General features: G+C 38.4%; 1 long non-coding RNA gene across 1 annotated transcript in view; it reads right to left on the bottom strand.

Annotated features, from left to right (window-relative positions):
- Positions 1-499: 499 nt before the first annotated feature.
- LOC141386310 (uncharacterized) overlaps positions 500-5,919 on the bottom strand; it is a 38,475-nt gene continuing 33,055 nt past the window's right edge. The window contains exon 4 of the long non-coding RNA XR_012408046.1: positions 500-800. This is a non-coding gene — a long non-coding RNA (uncharacterized lncRNA). The remainder of the gene's footprint in view (positions 801-5,919) is intronic.

Raw genomic sequence — 5,919 nt, 5'->3', positions numbered from 1 at the left:
TTACTTCACTTAGTGGACAATAATACAAGTTTATGGCTACAGCGTCTTGTTGTTAATATTTTTTTTACATTGTTTGCAGATTTTATTCAACAAAACTAGCTTAAGCCTATAGAGCAAATTGGTGCTACTTTGTCTTATAATGAATGCAGTAAGTGACTGTATTATCATCAGTAGTATTACTTGTTTAGCCCAAAAGTTCTTGACATACAAAATCTTTAAAAAACGAAATCTTACCCATGAAATGTTCTGCCTTCATGCTTTGTTTTCTTTGTTTGTTCGTTACTAAAGTTCAGCATCTTCACATTGGCTTTAGTCTTGAATGACTTTTGTCTTGAGAGCACTGTACAACTGTGGCAGCAGTATTGACGCATCCTCAGGGTCTGTATGCAATATCTAGTGTATATATCTATGGTACAAAACTAAACAAAAGGCAGTTCATGACCACTTTGAAACTTGTAGTTTGAAAGATGACTTGACAGAAATGTGACAGAGGAACTATGCATTATAAAAGATGGTTTTAATTTAGATATTGTTTTTATATCAGCATACATCATATTAAGTTGTTTTTGTTCAGTTCTCCAAAATCAAATGAATTGTATGAATATCATCTTCCAGTTTTTACAATGGTAGATGAGCACATGTCTTTGCCATGCTTCCTCGCCCTGTGTGAGCACTGCACCATCTCTGCACAACTCACAGTAATCGCTCTGTAAGCACTTTATCAAAAACGCTTGTTCTTTTGGTCTTTCTTTCTGCTTTCTTGTTGTTTTGTTGTTCTGATTTCCCCCCCTCTCCTCTCCCTGTAAAGAAAAAGAACAGTCCTGACACTCATTAAAAAAGAAAAAAAGGCAAAACATCAAGCAGGGAAAAGCGAGCCCGTCTCTGCTCAACCTGCGGTCACAAAGCCGTCATCCAGAAGGAGACAAGCTTGTTAGCCACCACCCCCCACCATCTACCTTTCTCGCGCGTTCTTTTTACTTTTTTTTTTTTTTTTTTTTATTCCTCACATATCATCCCACATGAACATAATCAATTATGGATCAAATATAAGACAGGCTTTAATTTAGTTTACTGTTACATCTTTCTTTAATTCTCACCCTCTTTACTAGGCTAAAAAAAAGTATCTTGAGCTTAAAAACGAGAGATAATGCAGTGTGTTAAATTACATTTGTGAGGGCATAAAAAATGGTTGTTGGAAAAAGAGTACAAAGATTAAGGGTCATACGTTCTAATCAGTGATTCAAAAACAAGTGATGTCATATTACATCAGAGTTTCCCAAACTGGATTTTGTTAAGGAACAAAATATTTAACTAGTTATTTTGCAAAATACTATGAAGTCATTTTGAAGGCTTAACTTGGTTAATTAGTTTAACTAGGCAAGTTAATTAGGAAATTAAGTGGACCAAAAAGTTTTTGGATGATAGTTGACCATAAAATGGTTTTTAAAAAATAAAAAAAAATATTCTTTTATTCTAGCCCAACCAAAAGGAAAAACACTTTTTTCAGAGAAAATATTTATATAGGAAATAATGTGAAAACTTAATTTCTCTGTTAAACATCACTTGGGAAATATGAATTAAAAAATATATATATATAAAAATCACAGGAAGGATGATGATTTTGTGTTCAACTATTCAATTCTAATAAGATTTCATTCCTTCATTCATTTCAAGAGTTCACACTTAGATATTGCTTGACAGCTGTAAGCAGGTTTGGCATGCTGTCCCGGGAGAGAACCCTGAGCTCGGAGATAGTTGAGCCCAGGGCTCCCGCCAGGTCCATAGAGCATGTGAGGGGAGTACGAGATCAGGTGGTTCTCGAGAGCTCCCCTTTTTGTAAAGGAGAAAAGGAGGAGAAAGGGGTGGATGGGGGGTTTCTTCGGAAAACGAAGATAAGGGAGTAATGTCTAGCTAGGCTACTTGTAGTGGGTTAGGATAGATCTGATTGGCTAACTAATGAGTGTAGATAGGTGGCCAGCTGCTGTCAATTATATCACATGCTCCTCTCGAAATTAGTTTAAAAACTTCACTCATTCATTTTCTTGTGGCTTAGTCCTCTACTTATCAGGGGTCACCACAGTGGAACGAACCGCCAACTTATCCAGCATATATATCACGCAGCAGATGCCCTTCCAACCGCAACCCAGTACGGGGAAGCAATCACAAACACACACACTCATACACTACAGCCAATTTAGATCATCCAATTTACTTTGGACTGTGGAGGAAACCAAAGCACGAGGAGAACAGGCAAACTCCACACAGAAATGCCAGCTGGTTTAGCTGGGACTCAAACCAGCGACCTTCTTGTTGTGAGGCCACAGTGCTAACCACAGAGTCACCGTGACGCTCCCCTTCTATATTTTACATTCATATTTTCTGGATCATTAGTTAGCAATTTGATGTAAAAAAATATTATGGTCAATATTTCAACTATTTTTTAAGGGTACATTGACTAGATAATACCCGACTTGTTTTTAGATATTAAAAATAATGCCAGTTCACACAAATCCTTGAAAATAGGCCAATATAGAATGTCAGGCCATAAGTGATACCAAGTAAAGTAGAACCCCAAATCTGCATCCATTTATTTAACGGATGTTCATACTTCAACATGTTTATGCGCTGTAAAAAAAATCTTGGTTGCTTAAATTTTTTAAGTCGAATCAAATTATCCTTATGAGTCCATTGAATTTTATATTAAACTGACTTAAAACAGCTGTGTAACATAAAATTAAGTTAAAACAGACTAATAAGCTGTGTAACTTATAAAATTAAGTTAGAACAGACTAATTGACATATAATTTATAATATAAAAACATAATTTTTACAGTGTACTTAAACTACAGTAAACATCATGTTTACAGAGCTCACACAACACCTTTACACTTACTATTGCAAAGCGACAGGAGAATTGTTAGTAAATACATAGGAAACCAAAGTCACTTAATATACTCATTTGAAGTGTAGTTTATTTATAAACTAATTCCGAGAGGATAATGTGGTTATGACTGAACACAGCTGGTACCTCATAAGCTCCTTATATTGCACCAATCAGATGAATACAGAGACACGCTTTAAATAACCAGAGCTTTCTACTCCAGTCATCTTTGTCTTGAAGAATCCCCCCTTCCACCCCTATTCCTCCCCTTAGCTGATAGGGCGGCACGGCAGCCCAGTGGTTAACATCGTTGCCTCACAGCAAGAACACTGCTGGTTCGGCCCCTTTCCGAGCCAGTCGGCATTTTTGTGCAGAGTTTGCATGTTCTCCCCGTTTTCGCATAGATTTTCCCTGGGTTTTCCGGTTTCCTCCCACCGTCCAAAGACATACACCATAAGTAAATTGACTACTTCAAAATAGCATCTTAGGACAACCCTTAGCCAGATATATCTCAGCACGTTCACAAGCACGGGAGTTCTCGAGACTTACCTGAGCTCAAACTCTTCTCTCACCCATCAAAGGGGAGGCAGCCCCAGGCTCAAGTATATTCTGAGCTCAGGGCTCTCTCCCAGGACAGCATGCCAAATACTATTTATTATCAATCATCAGCCAAGTGTGAACTCCTGAAAAACTTGATTTCTGAAAATTTTAGAAACTTGATTTTAATTCTAAATTAACAAAGCAATACATTACTTTACTACGTACTTAAAGTAATCTAATTGCATAATTCACATTATTTGTAATGTGTTTGATGAGAGGGTGGCTCAGTAGTTAGCACTGTCACCTCACAGCAAGAAGGTCGCTGGCTCGAACCTAGGCTGGGTAAATCCCATTAAATTGGATGTTTCCCAGTGATGGGTTGCAGCTGAAAGGGCATCCACTGTGTAAAGCATATGATGGATAACTATAGCGACCACTGATGAACAAAGGGACTAAACCAAAGGAAAATAAATGAATGAATGAATGTAATGTGTTTCCCCAAACACTGCACAATATAATCTACAGTACAAACTGTAGTTTAAACAAAGACAGCACTGTTAAACGCGGTTTAGTACATACTGTAGTATAAAATGCAATAGAAATAAAAGTGAGGTGTAAATAAAAATGTAAATGAATTAATATGAAGGTTTTTTTATTCAAATGGAATGACACATGGAGAAAAAATATGCACGAGTACAAATACATCCAAATTTATTGTTAGTAAAATTATGGGGGAAAGTACACTTAAGGTCAAATGAAATTCAGATAATAAAATATGGGTTTTGAACCCATCATCTATGAATAATTGTTTCTGGGGTAGTTTAAAAATCCAAAATCCCATAGACACTATCTATGTGTGCATATGTGTGCATGTGCGTGTGTGTGTGTGTGTGTGTATGTGTGTGTGTGTGTGTGTGTGTGTGTGTGTGTGTGTGTGTGTGTGTGTGTGTGTGTGTGTGTGTGTGTGAGTGAACAGTACTTATCTCGCTTTCATTTCTCCAGCTGTTTTGGTATAGCCAGAGAGGTAACACCATAACGTCACCCCATCTCATCCCTGCGCTGTCCCTCCTCCCGCTTTTCGTTCATCCTCCTATCCCCTCCATCAGTCTCTCATTCATAATTTATCAAGAGGGCTTTTTTTTCTGCAGACACAATCAGAGTGTGGCAGTGCAAACACTCTCTCCTGTTACCCGTTTGCCTCTTCCTACACCAGCAGGAAACAACTATCAATACAGACAGGAAGTGAGAGCAAGCACTGACCCTTAAATGACACTTTAGTCTCTCTCTATCTTTTTTCTCTCTCCACTCTTTCCTTCAGCTCCTCAAAAACACACACTTACACGACCAGGTGAATCTGTCACTGGGAATTTTGTTTATTTTGATAGCTGAAGGCTAACCTTTCTTTAGAGCTCTCTGCATACACATTTCTCAGGCACACACTCACACACACACACGTACACAGGTGAGGCTGTCCTATAGGGTGTCACATATCCCTGAGTTGGATGATTCTTTAGGACTGCTTTGTTTCCATTGGCCCGCACTGATGCAGCCTTGATGACTAAATAAGAGGACAGTCAGGCGTTCACTGAAGGTACAGTTACAGAACATTTTTATCCTATACAGTGATATGATTAACAGATAAAATGGCACATTTTGGTTATATGATTTTGTTTTGATTTGTTAAAATGGTTTAAATTGAATGTTCTCGGCAAATTATACAGTACCAGATGAGTTGTTTGTCATTCAGAAGTTGAACATGCTAGATATGACATAGCAGTCTCATAGAAGTTAGTTGAAATGCACACTTCTACTTTATCAGGTACACCTGTCCAACTGCTTGTTAACGCAAATTGTTAATCAGCCAATCACAATGCATTTAGGCTTGTAGACATGGTCAAGACAATCTTCTGCAGTTCAAATCAAGCTTCAGAATGGGGAAGAAAAGTGATTAAAGTGACTTTGAATGTGGAATGGTTGTTGGTGCCAGACGGGCTGGTATGAGTAATTCAGAAACCGCTGATCTACTGAGATTTTCACGCATAACTGTCTCTAGAGTTTACAGAGAATGATCCTAAAAAAAGAAAATGTCCAGTGAGCGGCAGTTCTATGGGCACAAATGCCTTGTTGATGTCAGAGGAGAATGGCCAGACTGGTTCCAGCTGATAGAAAGGCAACAGTAACTCAGAGTTATTTAGAAGAGCATCTCAAAATGCACAACACGTCCAACCTTGAAGCGGATGGGCTACAGCAGCAGAAGACCACACCGGGTGTCACTCCTGTCGGCTAAGAACAGGAAACTGAGGCTACAATTTGCACAAGCTCACCAAAATTGGACAATAGAAGATTGGAAAAATGTTGCCTGGCCTGATGAGTCTTGATTTCTGCTGCGACATTCGGATGGTAGGGTCAGAATTTGGTATCTACAACATGAAAGCATGAATCTATTCTGCCTTGTATCAATAGTTCAGGCTGGTGGTGGTGGTGTAATGGTGTGGGGG

Source organism: Danio rerio, chromosome 6 (assembly GCF_049306965.1).
Source record: "Danio rerio strain Tuebingen ecotype United States chromosome 6, GRCz12tu, whole genome shotgun sequence".
Taxonomy (NCBI): Eukaryota; Metazoa; Chordata; class Actinopteri; order Cypriniformes; family Danionidae; genus Danio; species Danio rerio.
Note: the sequence above shows the minus strand (reverse complement) of the source record. Positions and strands in the feature narration are given on the sequence as shown.